The sequence below is a fragment of the Pseudophryne corroboree genome, chromosome 2 (genome assembly GCF_028390025.1).
Source record: "Pseudophryne corroboree isolate aPseCor3 chromosome 2, aPseCor3.hap2, whole genome shotgun sequence".
Lineage (NCBI taxonomy): Eukaryota > Metazoa > Chordata > Amphibia > Anura > Myobatrachidae > Pseudophryne > Pseudophryne corroboree.
The window spans coordinates 496821405-496838437 of NC_086445.1; the positions used below are offsets into that span (position 1 = coordinate 496821405).

Here is a 17033-nt window from a genome sequence, read left to right on the forward strand (position 1 = left end):
CCCAACTTACGCCGAGCGTGACATATGTTCTTTTCTTTCTTTGTTTTTACTCATACGTCCTAGAGGATGCTGGGGTCACCATAGAACCATGGGGTATAGATGGGATCCGCAGGAGACATGGGCACTTTAAGACTTTGAAAGGGTGTGAACTGGCTCCTCCCTCTATGACCCTCCTCCAGACTCCAGTTTTAGAATTGTGCCCAGTGAGACTGGACGCACTACAGGGAGCTCTACTGAGTTTCTCTGAAAAAGACTTTTGTTAGATTTTTTATGTTCAGGGAGGCTGCTGGCAACAGTCTCCCTGCTTCGTGGGACTTAGGGGAGAGAAGTATGACCCACTTCCAGTGAGTTCAAGGGCTCTGCTTCTGGCTACAGGACACCATTAGCTCCTGAGGGTGCTGATCGCTGGGTACGCCTAGATGCTCACTCCCGCAGCCGGCCGTCACCCCCTTACAGAGCCAGAAGTCAGAAGACAGGTGAGTAACAGAAGAAAAGAAGACTTCTTCTTCAGTGACGGCATTTTCTGAGGTACCGCGCAGCGGGCAGACGCTGCGCGCCAAGCTCCCACACATAGCCCTACGCGGTGCAGGGCGCGGGGGGGGCGCCCGCGCCCTGGGCAGCTGAAAAACATCCTCATTATTCCACTGGCAAGAGGGGACATTAGTGCCATGGCACTGTCCTAACCCCCGCCAGTATAAATATCAGAAAAAGCGGGACAGAAGCGCGCCATTAAGGGGGCGGGGATTCTTCCTCATTGCTCACGGCACCATTTCCTCTCCGCAAGCTGCAGAGACGCTGGTCCTCCTCACACTGACAAGTACCAGGGGTACAAAACGGGGGGGGGGGGGCATGTAAATTGTTGCAATATATGTGATAGTAAAAGCGCTATAGGTCTGAGGCAATGTCTTGGTGATTTCAGACCCGTTGATTTGGCGCTGGGTCGTGAGCTGGCAAATCCCCTCTGTGTCTCTCTGACAGACTTTACTGTGGGTCTGTCCCCTATATGCCCGGTGTGTCTGTGGGTGTTTGGTGCACGTGTATCGACATGTCTGAGGCTGAAGGCTCTTCCCAGGAGGAGGCTGTATTAGGGACACAAACGGCTGCGGGGGTGACCATGTCGGCACTGCCGACGCCTGATTGGGTAAATGTGTTGAACGCCTTGAATGCTAATGTGGCTCTTATTAGTAAGAGGCTAGATAAGTCTCAGACCCAGGCATGGAAGAAATCTGTGGAAGATGTGTTATTAGTACTAGCAGAGGGAGAGAAAGAAAGCTCTTGTGTGGGCGCACTCTTAAAAATGAAGAAAATATTGTTCAATTAATTGCTGAAAGTTATTAAAATTTATGTTTATTAATCAAGAGTTAAAAACAAAATACCCCTCTACGATCCAAAGAAAAAATGTAAACATAATAAAGACATGAGAAAATGTAAAAATGTTCTGGTCTGTTAATCACATGAGAAGGATTAGAAAGGCTGCAGACACCTAATAGTCTAACACCCGTTTCTCCTGACCAGTACAGATAATCTGTATTAATGAAACCGACCAAGGAGGTCACTAGCTGTAGAAGGTCAAATAATGTGTCTTAGAGAACCACTGAAATCAGGTTGATTCTAAGCAATTTAATATTCACCTATTATTCCATGTTACTCAGAATTGGAGATATCTGTATTGATATAACCTGAACGCAGAAAAAAGAGAAGAAAGTTTTGAAAGAACAAATAGTGGTGATACTGCTGTTGGTGTCCACCCTTCTGAGGAAGGGGAATAGTCCCTACTCTACAACACCAGGTATTCCCAAGGAGTCTCCTCTCAAAGTACTGACCCGGCCCAACGCTGTTTCGCTTCCAAGATCCCGGAAGTGAACAAGCCCAAACGGGCGAAACGCGTTTTCCACGGATTTACAGCATGGAACCTGTCCTTGGAGGATCCCGCATTTTCACCTATTTCCAGATCCTGATATCTTGAGTATCACTTTTCTATCTGCCATTTTTCATCTGCAATTTATGTTTGAATTTTCCATTTTTATAAGTACCCTTTTTTTCATTGGGCACATGTATTGCACATTTAGCAGTTGTAATTTTCTGTGCACATCTTAGTATTATAATCCCACATATCACAGGCTAGCATTATTGGCATATGTGCTCATTTGGCACACTACTCCACACTGCATGCTGCATGTTGGAGATTTTTTTCTTGCATACGATTAATCCTACAGATTGCAGAACAATATCACGGCAATAAGTGCTTCTTTTTGCTTGACACACCATTCACACCGCAAGCCAATTATTTTGGATTTTCTGTGCATAATATAGCCTGATAAACCCCATAGATTACAGACTATACTCATTCTTCATACTATTTCATTTCCTTTGTATACAGTGTGCTATACCTTTTTAGGTTTTTTTCAAAGTAATGATGTGTTGCTTTGTACAAAAATGTACACATATGTGAAGTATATCCCCATGTACTATTTTATCTGACGCTGCATACTCTGTGACGTGGTTTCCCACCAGGGTTAATAACCACCAGTCCAATTTAAAAAGTGACAATATCCCTGTTCTTTTCACCACTTACTATTTTTCCGTAGACTCTCATTCACGATCCAGGGTGCACTTTGCCATTTAGTGACATTTTGCTCACCCCGCCTAACGTGGAAAGTAGATCTACATGGCCTTATCTTTCTAAATCTTTACTCTACCATCTGTATATAGGTGCACTCTCATTGGTAGATAGCCTCTCTACTATCACACCACGCTGCTAATGCCCGATCTCGTCTGATCTTGGAAGCGAAACAGCGTTGGGCCGGGTCAGTACTTTGAGAGGAGACTCCTTGGGAATACCTGGTGTTGTAGAGTAGGGACTATTCCCCTTCCTCAGAAGGGTGGACACCAACAGCAGTATCACCACTATTTGTTCTTTCAAAACTTTCTTCTCTTTTTTCTGCGTTCAGGTTATATCAATACAGATATCTCCAATTCTGAGTAACATGGAATAATAGGTGAATATTAAATTGCTTAGAATCAACCTGATTTCAGTGGTTCTCTAAGACACATTATTTGACCTTCTACAGCTAGTGACCTCCTTGGTCGGTTTCATTAATACAGATTATCTGTACTGGTCAGGAGAAACGGGTGTTAGACTATTAGGTGTCTGCAGTCTTTCTAATCCTTCTCATGTGATTAACAGACCAGAACATTTTTACATTTTCTCATGTCTTTATTATGTTTACATTTTTTCTTTGGATCGTAGAGGGGTATTTTGTTTTTAACTCTTGATTAATAAACATAAATTTTAATAACTTTCAGCAATTAATTGAACAATATTTTCTTCATTTTTAAGAGTGCGCCCACACAAGAGCTTTCTTTCTCTCCCTCTGCCAGTACTTGTACTCTCTAGCTCTGGGCACACCACCAATAGGGACATAATTAGAAAGTTTGCAATTTTCTTTCCAGTAATATAATTGTCCAATTGTTGGTTTCGTATAATCTTTGCAATTTATACATACCGGTGCACGGTCGTTCTTCTTGTCCGAAGATGTGTTATTGCAAAGTCAGGTTCCCTCAGGGTCACAAAAACGTACGTTGGCCCAGTTGGCAGACACTGCTAATGACACGGACTCTGATTCCAGTGTCGACTATAGCGATTCCAGATTAGATCCAAAAATTATCAAAAAGCATTCAGTACATGATTGTGGCGGTTAAAGAGGTATTACATATCACTGAGGACCCGGCTGTCCCTGATAAAAGGGTCTGTATGTATAAGGAAAGGAAACCTGAAATAATGTTTCCTCCCTCTCATGAACTGAACACGCTATTTGAAAAAAAGTCTGGGAAGGTCCTGACAGAAAGTTTCACATTCCCAAAAGAATTACGATAGCTTATCCGTTTCCCTCGGCGGATAGGGAAAAGTGGGAGTCACCTCCCACTGTGGACAAGGCCCTGTCACGTTTGTCTAAAAAGGTGGCTTTCCCGTCACCTGACACGGCAGCCCTTAAGGATCCTGCGGATCGTAAACAAGAAACTACGTTAAAGTCCATTTATGCGACCACAGGTACGCTACTCAGACCTGTCATTGCGTCTGCGTGGGTAAGTAGTGCTATCGAAAAGTGGGAAGACAACTTGTCTTCTGAAATAGATACCCTAGATAGGGATAGCACCCTCTTGACGCTGGGCTATATCAAGGATGCTGCAGCATACCTTAAGGAAGCTGCAAGAGATATTAGTCTTTTGGGATCTCAGCTAGGCGAGCGTTGTGGATTCACCAATGGAATGCTGATACTGATTCCAAGAAAAGTATGGAATCTCTACCATATAAAGGTAAGGCCTTATTTGGCGACGGCCTTGATGATTTGGTATCTACAGCTACCGCGGGTAAGTCATCCTTTTTGCCTTATGTTCCTCCACAACAAAAGAAAACGCACCACTATCAGATGCAGTCCTTTTGGCCCAATAAATACAGAAAGGCCCGAGGTTCTTCCTGCCTTGTTACTAGAGGAAGGGGAAGAGGTAAACGATCACCAGCATTGTCAGGCTCCCAGGAGCAGAAGTCCTCCCAGGCTTCTGCCAATTCCACCGCATGACGTTGGGGCTCCTATGCGGGAGTCCGCATCGGTGGGAGCATGTCTCAAACTCTTCAGTCAGTTTTGGGTTCGTTCGGACCTAGACCCATGGGTTTTACAAATAGTATCCCAAGGGTACAAGCTGGAGTTTCAAGACATTCCCCCTCGCCGTTTTTTTTTAATCGGCCTTACCAGCTTCTCTTCCGGACAGGGAGGTAGTTTGCGACGCAATACAAAAGTTGTGTCAAAATCAAGTTATCGTCAGGGTTCCCCAGTCACAACAGGGAGAAGGTTTTTATTCGAGCCTGTTTGTGGTCCCGAAGCCGGACGGCTCGGTCAGACCAATCCTAAACCTCAAATCCCTAAATTTCTTCCTAAAGAAATTCAAATTTAAGATGGAGTCTCTCCGAGCAGTGATCTCAAGTCTGGAGGAAGGGGATTTTATGGTGTCGGTGGACATAAAGGATGCCTACTTACATGTTCCCATTTATCCTCCACATCAGGCTTACCTGAGGTTTGCAATTCAGGATTGTCATTTCCAATTTCAAACGTTAACGTTTGGTCTGTCCACGGCTCCGAGGATTTTCACCAAAGTGATGGCGGAGATAATGGTTCTCCTTCGCAAGCAAGGAGTCACGATTATCCCGTACTTGGACAATCTCCTGATAAAGGCGAGATCCAGGGACCAGTTGGTGCAAAACGTTGTACTCTCCCTCACAGTTCTTCAGCAACATGGTTGGCTCCTAAACTTTCCAAAATCACAGTTGATTCCGACGACACGGTTGTTGTTTTTGGGAATGATATTGATATTGGACACAGAACTACAGAGAGTCTTTCTTCCAGTGGAAAAGGCTCTGGAACTTCAGAGTCTGGTCAAACAAATTCTGAAACCAGCAAGAGTGTCAATCCATCAATGCATTCGGTTGCTAGGGAAGATAGTTGCGGCCTACGAGGCCATTCAGTTTGGCAGGTTCCATGCCATAGTATTCCAGTGGGACCTGTTGGACAAGTGGTCCGGGTCCTACCTACACATGCCGGAGGATAATTCTGTCTTCCAAGACCAGGGTATCACTCCTGTGGTGGCAGCACAGCTCTCACCTCCTAGAGGGGCGCAGGTTCGGGAAACAGGACTGGTTCCTAGTGACCGTGGATGCAAGCCTCTGAGGCTGGGGGGCAGTCACAATGGGAGAAAACTTCCAAGGAAGATGGTCAAGTCAGGAAACTTGTCTCCACATAAATGTTCTGGAGCTAAGGGCAATTTACAACGGCCTTCTGCAAGCGGAACATCTTCTTCGAAATCTGCCTGTACTGATCCAGTCGGACAATGTAACAGCAGTAGCGTACATAAACCATCAAGGCGAAACGAAAAGCAGAGCAGCAATGGCAGAAGCCACAAGGATTTTCCATTGGGCGGAAAAGCATACAAGCGCTCTGTCAGCAATCTTCATTCCAGGAGTGGACAACTGGGAAGCAGACTTCCTCACAAGACACGATCTCCATCCAGGAGAGTGGGGCCTCCACCAAGAAGACTTCGCAGAGGTGACAGGTCGTTGGGGAGTTCCTCAAGTAGACATGATGGCATCTCGTTTCAACAAGAAGCTTCAGAGATATTGTTCCAGGTCAAGGGACCCTCAAGCAATTGCAGTGGATGCTCTGGTGACACCGTGGGTGTTTCAGTCGGTGTATGTATTCCCTCCACTTCCTCTCATTCCAAAAGTTCTAAAGATCATAAGAAGAACAAGGATCCGGGCGATCCTCATTGTCCCAGACTGGCCAAGGAGGGCTTGGTATCCAGATCTTCAGGAAATATTCATAGGAGATCCCTGGCCTCTTCCTCTGTGCGAGGACCTGTTACAACAGGGGCCGTGCGTGTATCAGAACTTACCGCGGCTACGTTTGACGGCATGGCAGTTGAGCGCAAAATCCCAGCCCGTAAGGGTATTCCCAGGGAAGTCATTCCCACACTTATTCAGGCCAGAAATGGGGTAACGTCTAAACATTACCACCGTATTTGGAGGAAATATGTTTCTTGGTGTGAATCCAAGGGGGCTCCTATGGAAGAGTTTCGGCTAGGACGTTTTCTCCATTTTCTACAAGCAGGTGTGGATGCGGGCCTAAAATTGGGCTCAATTAAGGTACAGATTTCAGCCTTATCGGTTTTCTTTCAGAAACAATTGGCCTCCCTTCCAGAAGTTCAGACTTTCGTGAAAGGCGTGTTGCACATCCAACCTTCATTTGTGCCTCCAGTGGCACCATGGGATCTTAATGTGGTGTTGCAGTTCCTTCAATCACATTGGTTTGAACCTTTACGGAAGGTGGAGTTGAAATTCCTCACTTGGAAAGTGGTCATCCTGTGGGCCTTGGCATCTGCAAGGCGGGTGTCTGAGTTGGCGGCATTGTCTCACACAGGGCCGGTTCTAGGGCTTTTTGCGCCCCGGGCGGGCAATGAAGGCTTGGCTTCATACAGGGGGCATGGTCAGTTACGCCCCCTGTACAGTAGTAGCGCCGCTGAAATTATGTGCGGTGCGCGATGACGTCATCGCGCACCGCACAGTAAAGGTCCTCTCTCCACGAAGGGAATCTAGACGCTACGTGTCTAGTACCCTTCACAGCGGGCAGCGGGGGGCACAGCAGCAGCGGATCTTACCATGGTGCGGCGCCCTCCGGACGGCGACGGCGCCCTCCGGAAGGCGGCGCCTCGGGCAAAAGTCCTGCTTGCCCGTGGCAAGATCCGCTACTGGTCTCACAAGAGCCCTTATTTGATCTTCCATGAAGATAGAGCTGAATTGAGGACATGTCAACAATTTCTACCAAAGGTGGTTTCCTCTTTCCAGACGAACCAACCTATTGTGGTGCCTGTGGCTACTGATGCCTTCGCTGAGTCAAAATCTCTGGATGTGGTCAGAGCTTTGAAGATTTATGTCGCCAGAACGGATCAGATTAGATAAACAGAGGCTCTGTTTGTCCTGTATGCTCCCAACAAGGTTGGGTGTCCTGCTTCCAAGCAGACCATTGCACGCTGGATCTGTAACACGATTCAGCATGCTCATTCCACGGCTGGATTGCCGTTACCGGAATCGGTGAAGGCCCATTCTACTAGAAAGGTGGGCTCTTCCTGGGCGGCTCCCCGGGGGACCTCGGCATTGCAACTTTGCCGAGCAGCTACTTGGTCGGAGTCAAACACATTTGCAAGGTTCTACAAGTTTGATACCTTGGCCGATGAAGACCTTAAGTTCGGTCAATCGGTGCTGCAGAGTCATCCGCACTCTCCCGCCCGTTCTAGAGCTTTGGTATAACCCCATGGTCACTGGCGTGCGCAGCACATTTTATTAGGGGGTGCACCGTCGGAGGGGTGTGTCTAGCACCGCCTTTTGGGCGTGTTTAGTACCATCTATTGATGGTCAACACATATAAAATATCCATCTTTGTACCAATCCTAATAAAGCAGATACATTGTCAGATGTTGTGGTGTGGACCAAACAAACACCCCTGATGGCACTCACTGCAATTACACTGCTCCTCCTCAGCCTGGTCTTGCTGCCCCTCTCTTTCCCCTGCAAGCTCCTAAGAGGAACGCTGGCTGCATGCTACTCCTCATCGGTGGCTGGCGTTGGCATAGCATAGAAGGAGAGAGGTGTGTATGTGGCGGGTGTGACGGGTGGGCATGCGAGCAGCATGAAGTAATCACATCACATCACACTGTTTTTGTACATGGAGGTGGAGCTGGGAATTTGAAAGCCGGTGTCAGTGGCACCCTTGATTAACCCAGGCGTCCAGTCAGTAATGCATTCCTGACAGGGTGCAGCGCAGAGGGGACAGTAATCAGCCTGCTCGGCGATCGCTGCATCAGGCATGTGAGATCGGGGTGCCAGACATTAGGGGGTGCCTGTGCGGATCTCTCGTTCTGGACACGTACTGGGGCGTTTGATAATTGTGGCGAGATGCCATCAGGTCCACTTGCGGGTAACCTTACTTCTGGACCAGCATGTGAAACACTTCTGGATTTAATGCACATCCTGGATAAAAATCCCGGCAGCTGAGATAATCCGCCTCCCAGTTGTCCACTCCCGGAATGAATACTGCCGACAAAATCACCTCGGCCCAATTGAGGACTCGAGCTACTTCCCGCATTGCCATGCGGCTATTCGTTCCTCCTTGTTTGTTGATGTATGCGACCACCGTCGCATTGTCTGACTGCACCTGAACAGCCTGAGCCTGCAGCATGTGCACTGCTTGTCGTAGCGCATTGTAAATTGCCCGGAGTTCCAGGACATTTATAGACAGCAATCTTTCGTGATCCGCCCAGAGACCCTGGAGCTGAAAATTTTGAACTACAGCTCCCCAACCTCTGAGACTCGCGTGAGAATTATCCAATTCCAGCCGCCGAACCGTTTCCCTGCGGTTAGATTCTGTACTTTGAGCCACCAGAGTAGAGACACCCTGGCCCTTGGAGACCACCTCACCCTGCGGTGAATCTGCAGAAGCGAGCCCGACCATTGTTTTTGGCATGCATTGCAGGCAGACACTGTACTCGTTAGGCCACAGCAAACCATTACGAGCACATCCAGTTAAAAAGGACGTGAGTAAAGTCTTCAGAACTTAAGCACTTCGAAAGCCGCCACCATTGTGTCTAATAGGCGAATGTACAAATGAACCGAGACTGTGCGAGGCTTGAGCACTAATTGTACCAGATGACAAATGACCTGTACTTCTGTTCGGGTAGGTAAATTCTTTGATTTACAGTATCGAGAATCATACCTAGGAATTGAAATCGTTGAGACGGAATCATTCAGGAATTCGCGTAGACAATGGTAGGAAATCAGATTTCCCCCCCCACTTGGTCTGCGATCTATTCTCGTTTGGAACGTAGCCAAAGTGGACGTTGTGCGCCACTAGCGAAGCTGAAACGCAAGAACCAACTGCCAACTTCACAGAAGCTGTAGGCAGCAAGAAGTGTAAGGTGGTCTTTATTTAGGGTAAACCTGAACTGGAGCACCCTGCCACTACAGCCTTGTTACCTCAAACCCTTACCAAAGCAGGGTGAAGCAACAGCCCTACTGCTGTGTAGGGTACACTCCGATAGGTAGTTAAACGCCCAATAATTGCAATTGTCTCTCATTGGAAATTGTTCAGCCTTCGCTGAGAACCTGACGTACTGGCCTGTTGCTATGAGGGGTGGCGGCGAATCGACCGCAACAATCTAGCTGAAACAGTCAATTTTTTCCTCTCAGGCAGTACATGCGCCCGCATTCCCCCCAAAGAGGACCGGTAAGGGTCTGTCTGTGCCGTCGAATTTGTCCGACACACTGTGTGACCGACTCTGCAGCGAAGCTGCTTGTTTGATTATGCATTAAACTTAGTGATCATGTACCCCGACCAGTAAGTACACCACGGAAGTAATCTGTGTATAAACCTGCATTATCGTGCATGTGGTTTCCAGCAATAGTGAATCTTCCTGTAGAGACATGCTGTCAAAAACAATTAATAAATTAAATTCCTAACAACCCCCCGCTCCCCCAGAGGCTGAGTGTTGTAGGGCAGCAACCTCCAGCAAAGATCCAGGAAGTAACGTTAAAAATTGTGTCCTACCATGTTTTTTTTTTTTTTTTTTTTATTATATATATTACACCTGTTAAACCAGGATCTGAACCAGTGTCCATGCAATCACAATGTTCACTGTGGGCGGGAAGCCTAACCACTTGGCTACAGAGCCACCTGTAAAAATAATAAGCAAAGCTGCTGTTTAAACATCAACTCTGGTGATGAAATGGTTGCTGTAGTGACTTGCAATCCAGATGGTACCTGAACCCACAATCCCTGGTTTAGGAGGGCAGTGTCCTATCCATTAGGCCACTGGGGATCTGGGGAGGTGAGGCCTGAACTCACGTTTGCAGTGCTCAACAGATACTGTTTAATAAGCACTGTGTGCCGACCAACTGCGCCACTGTAGTCTTGCTTATTGCAAAATAGATTTTTAATGTCAGCATATTATATATATATATATATATATATACACACACACACACACATATACAACAATGTATATTCACACATACTCAGACCTTATAAATATATATATATTTCATATATGCATACATACACACATACACATATATATATTATATACCCATATACATATATCCAGATATATCCTGATTCAGAGGTATAATAATTCTTAGAAGTGTGAAACTAAATGTGACCACTCACAGGCTTAAAAACCTGAGAAGTCTGCTGCTTAACCGCAGCTTAGTTAATGGGTCCCGTATCCAGTGTGGTGTGGCTGTAGATTTAAAAATACCTACAGCACCTTGTATTCCCAGGTGGCTAACCAGGTCCAACACTGCTTAGCTTCTAAGATCAGATGAGATCGGGCGTATCCAATTGTGGTGTGGCTAAGTGAATTAAGCAAAGCTGCTGCAGGTGAGCCTGAACTCACAATGCTTGCAGTGCTCCACAGATACTGTTTTATAATCACCATGTGCTGACCAATTGTATAACACATCTTACTTTACAACAGTGAACAAAGACAGTATTTGGCTGACCACAGCCATGATTCAGATTTGCAGTCTTTGGGATAATATCATTATAAACAGTTATGATAAACAATACAAAATACAACTTGCGCGACTCAGTAAATAGCACTAAGGTGTCTCTATAAATATATATCTGGCCAAGTGCAGTGCACGCCAGCAATATGCCTGATCCCAAATTCCTCTTAACACCCCTGCGCCTTCAATGGAGGAGAGATGTAATATAGGAAATTCTGGAAATACAACAGGAAAAACAACAGGAAGCATGGTTAAATATGTCCTCATGCTCACAGTATCCAATAATTGTGGACAAACTCCCCAGGCCTAGTTGCTCGGTGAGCACCGAAAAAACACTGAGGTACTCTGGGATATGGAGGGGGGAAGTACTCTCAAATTTTAATTTATTCAGTGCCTAGTTCCTGTGGAACCGTCCATATCCCTAGAGTACTCCAGTGACCCCTAGTGGATGAAAAAGAAAATTTGTACTTTAATGGAGCCCAACTTTAGGCCCACATCCATGCTGGCTTGTAGAAAATGGAGAAAACGTCCCAACTGAAATTCTTCTGTAGGAGCCTTCTTGGATTTACACCAAGACACGTATTTTCTCCAAATACGGTGGTATGTTTAGACGTTACACCTTTCCTGGCCTGAATAAGAGTGGGGATGACTTCCTTGGGAATACCCTTTCGGGCTAGGATCCAGCGTTCAACCTCCAAGCCGTCAAACAAAGTCGCGGTAAGTCTTGGAACACGCACGGCCCCTGCTGTAACAGATCCTCTCATAGAGGAAGGGGCCAGGGATCTCCTATGAGTAATTCCTGAAGATCTGGATACCAAGCCCTCCTTGGCCAGTCTGGAACAATGAGGATCGCTTGAACCTTTGTTCTTCTTATGATCTTTAGCACTTTTGGAATGAGTGGAAGTGGAGGAAACACGTACACCGACTGAAACACCCACGGTGTAACCAGGGCGTCCACTGCTATTGCTTGAGGGTCTCTCGACCTGGAACAATATCTCTGAAGTTTCTTGTTGAGGCGCGACGCCATCATGTCTATTTGAGGAATTCCCCAAAGACTTGTCACTTCTGCATAGACCTCTTGATGAAGACCCCACTCTCCTGCATGGAGATCGTGTCTGCTGAGGAAGTCTGCTTCCCAGTTGTCCACTCCTGGAATGAAGATCGCTGACAGAGCACTTGTATGCCTTTCCGCCCAGCGGAGAACGTTTGTGGCCTCTGCCATTGCCGCTCTGCTCTTTGTTCCGCCCTGGCGGTTTATGTACGCTACTGCTGTTATGTTGTCCGACTGAATCAAGACGGGCCGATAGCGAAGAAGATGTTCTGCTTGCAGAAGGCCGTTGTAAATGGCCCTTAGCTCCAGAACGTTTATGTGTAGACAAATTTCCTGGCTTTACCATCTTCCCTGGAAGCTTACCCCCTGTGTGACTGCTTCCCAGCCTCGGAGACTCGCATCTGTGGTCACTAAGATCCAGTCCTGGATCCCGAACCTGCGTCCTTCTAGGAGGTAAGAGCTGTGCAGCCACCACAGGAGTGAGATTCTGGTCTTGGAAGACAGGATTATCCTTCGGTGCATGTGCAGATGGGACCCGGACCACTTGTCCAACAGGTCCCACTGAAAGTCCCACTGAAACATTCTGGCATGGAATCTGCCAAACTGAATGGCCTCGTAGGCCGCCACCATCTTCCCCAGCAACCGAGTGCATTGATGGATTGATACTCTCGCTGGCTTCAGAATTTGTTTGATCAGGTTCTGAATTTCCAGCGCCTTTTCTACTGGAAGAAAAACTCTCTGTAAGTATGTGTCCAGAATCATTCCCAAAAACGACAGCCGTCTCGTCGGAACCAACTGTGATTTTGGCAAGTTCAGGAGCCAACCATGTTGCTGCAGAATTGTCAGGGAGAGCGTAATGTTCTGCAGTAATTGGTACTTGGATCTCGCCTTTATCAGGAGATCGTCCAAGTACGGGATAATTGTGACTCCTTGCTTGCGCAGGAGAACCATCATTTCGGCCATTACTTTGGTGAAAATCCTCGGAGCCGTGGACAGACCAAACGGCAACGTCTGAAATTGGTAATGACAATCCTGAACTGCAAACCTCAGGTAAGCCTGATGTGGAGGATAAATGGGAACATGTAAGTAGGCATCCTTTATGTCCACTGATACCATAAAATCCCCCTCCTCCAGACTGGAGATCACTGCCCGGAGAGATTCCATCTTGAATTTGAATTTTTTTAGGTAGAAATTGAGGGATTTGAGGTTCAGGATTGGTCTGACCGAGCCGTCTGGCTTCGGGACCACGAACAGGCTTGAATAAAAGCCTTCTCCCTGTTGCGACGGGGGGAACCCTGACAATGACTTTATTGTGACACAATTTTTGTATTGCGGCGCATACCACCTCCCTGTCCGGAAGAGAAGCTGGTAAGGCCGATTTGAAAAAACGGTGAGGGGGAATGTCTTGAAACCCCTGGGACACTATTTCTAAAACCCATGGGTCCAGGGCCGAACGACCCCAGAATTGACTGAAGAGTTTGAGACGTGCCCCCACTGGTGCGGACTCCCACAGAGGAGCCCCAGCGTCATGCGATGGACTTGGCAGAAGCCGAGGAGGACTTCTGCTCCTGGGAACCGGCCACGGCCGGTGATCGTTTACCTTTTCCCTTTCCTCTAGTAGCAAGGAAGGAAGACCATCGGCCTTTTCTGTATTTATTGTGCCGAAAGGACTGCATCTGATAGTGGTGTGCTTTCTTTTGTGATGCAGGCACATAAGGTAAAAATGATGACTTACCCGCGGTAGCCGTAGATACCAAATCAGCGAGGCCGTCACTAAACAATACACCACCTTTATACGGTAAAGACTCCATAGCTTTCTTTGAGTCAGCATCAGCATTCCATTGATGAATCCACAATGCTCTCCTAGCTGAGACTGCCATGGCATTGGCCCTTGATCCCAAGAGGCCGATATCCCTCGCAGCTTCCTTTAGGTACACTGCCGCATCCCTGATATAACCTAGTGTCAAAAGAACGCTATCCCTATCCAGGGTATCTAATTTAGATGACAAGTTATCTGCCCATTTTTCGATAGCGCTACTCACCCACGCAGATGCAATGGCTGGCCTGAGTAGCGTACCTGTGGTGATATATATTGATTTCAATGTATTTTCCTGCCTACGATCAGCAGGATCCTTTAGGGCTGCCGTATTAGACAGCCGAGACAGAGCTTTGGCCCTCATTCCGAGTTATTCGCTCGCTAGCTGCTTTTAGCAGCATTGCACACGCTAAGCCGCTGCCCTCTGGGAGTGTTTCTTAGCTTAGCAGAATTGCGAACGAGAGATTAGCAGAATTGCGAATAGAAAATTCTTAGCAGTTTCTGAGTAGCTCCAGACTTACTCAGCCATTGCGATCAGTTCAGTCAGTTTCGTTCCTGGTTTGACGTCACAAACACACCCAGCGTTCGCCCAGACACTCCCCCGTTTCTTCAGACACTCCCGCGTTTTTCCCAGAAACGCCAGCGTTTTTTCGCACACGCCCAGAAAACGGCCACTTTCCGCCCAGAAACACCCACTTCCTGTCAATCACAGTACGATCACCAGAACGATGAAAATTCCTCGTTATGCCGTGAGTAAAATACCTAACTTTTGTGTAAAATAACTGAGCGCATGCGCTCTGCGAACCTTGCGCATGCGCAGTAAGCGACTAATCGCAATATAGCGAAAATCGGCAACGAGCAAACAACTCGGAATGAGGGCCTTTGTCCACAACGGGGGGGTGACTCCCATTTTTCCCTATCCCCAGAGGGAAACGGATACGCCACTGGAATCCTTTTGGGAATCTGAAACTTTTTGTCAGGATTTTCCCAAACCTTTTCACAAAGCGTGTTCAGTTCATGAGAGGGAGGAAACGTTACCTCAGGTTTCTTTCTTTTATACATACAGACCCTAGAATCAGGAACAGTAGGGTCCTCAGTGATATGTAATACGTCTTTTATTGCCACAATCATGTACTGAATGCTCTTTGCCAGTTTTGGATCTAATCTGGCATCACTATAGTCGACACTTGAGGCAGTGTCCGTGTCGGTATCCGTGTCAGCCAGCTGGGCAAATGAACGTTTTTGTGACCCCGAGGGGGTCTGAACTTGAAACAACACATCCTCTATGGATTTCTTCCAAGCCTGGTTCTGAGACTCAGATTTATCCAATCTCTTATTTATTAGAGCCACATTAGCATTCAAAGCACTTAACACATTCACCAAATCAGGTGTCGGCGGTGCCGACAGGGTCACTCCCACAGCCGTTTGTGTCCCTAACATAGTCTCCTCCTGGGAAGAGCACTCTGCCTCAGACATGTCGACACACGTGCATGCAACACACGCAAACACACTGGGCCTATAGGGGACAGACCCACAGTAAAGCCTGTCAGAAAGACACAGAGGGAGTTTTTGCCAGCTCACACCCCAGTGCCCAATCCCGGTCTGAAACACCACAGAAAATGCCCCAAACCTGCAGCGCTTTTATAATATACATATAATGCACCAAAATCACTGTGCCCCCCCCCCCCCCCCCCCCCGTTTTGCACCCAGTTACTTGTACAGCAGTGTGAGGAAGGACCAGCGTCTCTGCAGTCTTGTGAAGAGAAATGGGGCCGGGCTGTGTGGGCTAAGCTCCGCCCCCATAATGGCGTGCTTCAGACCCGCTCTTTTTAAAAAAAATATATATACTGGCGGGGGTCGGACAATACCCTGGCACGTAGTACGCTCTTGCCAGTGGTTATTGAGGCTAGATATGCTGCCCAGGGCGCCCCCCCCCCCCCCCCGCGCCCTGCAGTGCCGCTGTGTAGTGGGAGCATGGCGCGCAGCGCGATCGCTGTGCGGTACCTCAAAGCCGTCACCTGTCTTCTGACTTCTGGCTCTGCAAGGGGGGTGATGGCGGGCTCTGGGAACGAGCATCTAGGCCAGGCATGTCCAAACTGCGGCCCTCCAGCTGTTGAGAAACTACACATCCCAGCATGCCCTGACACAGCATTAGCATTCTCTGACTGCAAAACTGTGTCAGGGCATGCTGGGATATGTAGTTTCAAAACAGCTGGAGGGCCGCAGTTTGGACATGCCTGATCTAGGCGTACCTAGCGATCAGACCCTCAGGAGCTAATGGTGTCCTGTTGCCAAAGAAGCAGTGCCTTTAAACTCACAGAAGTAGGTCTGACTTCTCTCCCCTAAGTCCCACGAAGCAGGGAGACTGTTACCAGCAGTACTCCCTGAAAATAAAAAACCTAACATAAAGTCTTCTCAGAGAAACTCAGTAGAGCTCCTCAGAGTGCATCCAGTCTGCCTGGGCACAATTCTAAACTGGAGTCTGGAGGAGGGGCATAGAGGGAGGAGCCAGTTCACACCCCTTTGAAAGTCTTAAAGTGCCCATGTCTCCTGCGGATCCCGTCTATACCCCATGGTTCTTGAAGTGACCCCAGCATCCGCTAGGATGTACGAGAAAATAGGATTTTAATACCTACCGGTAAATCCTTTTATCTTAGTCCGTAGAGGATGCTGGGCGCCCGTCCCAGTGCGTACAGTATCTGCAGTTATTAGTTGTGGTTGCACACATGTTGTGTTACGTTTATTGTTAGCATGTTGCTGCAATTGTTCATGCCGTTGGCTTGTGTTCTGTTGAATGCCACGTTGTGCGGCATGCTTGAGGTGTGAGCTGGTATGAATCTCACCTTAGTTTAACAATAAATCCTTTCCTTGAAATGTCCGTCTCCCTGGGCACAGTTCATATAACTGGAGTCTGGAGGAGGGGCATAGAGGGAGGAGCCAGTTCACACCTTTTCAAAGTCTTAAAGTGCCCATGTCTCCTGCGGATCCCATCTATACCCCATGGTTCTATGGTGACCCCAGCATCCTCTACGGACTAAGAGAAAAGGATTTACCGGTAG

The 17033-nt window shown here is 47.5% G+C and overlaps 1 pseudogene; it reads left to right on the forward strand.

Annotated features, from left to right (window-relative positions):
- Positions 1-2737: 2737 nt before the first annotated feature.
- LOC135052966 (5S ribosomal RNA) lies at positions 2738-2856 on the forward strand (annotated as a pseudogene).
- Positions 2857-17033: the final 14177 nt, after the last annotated feature.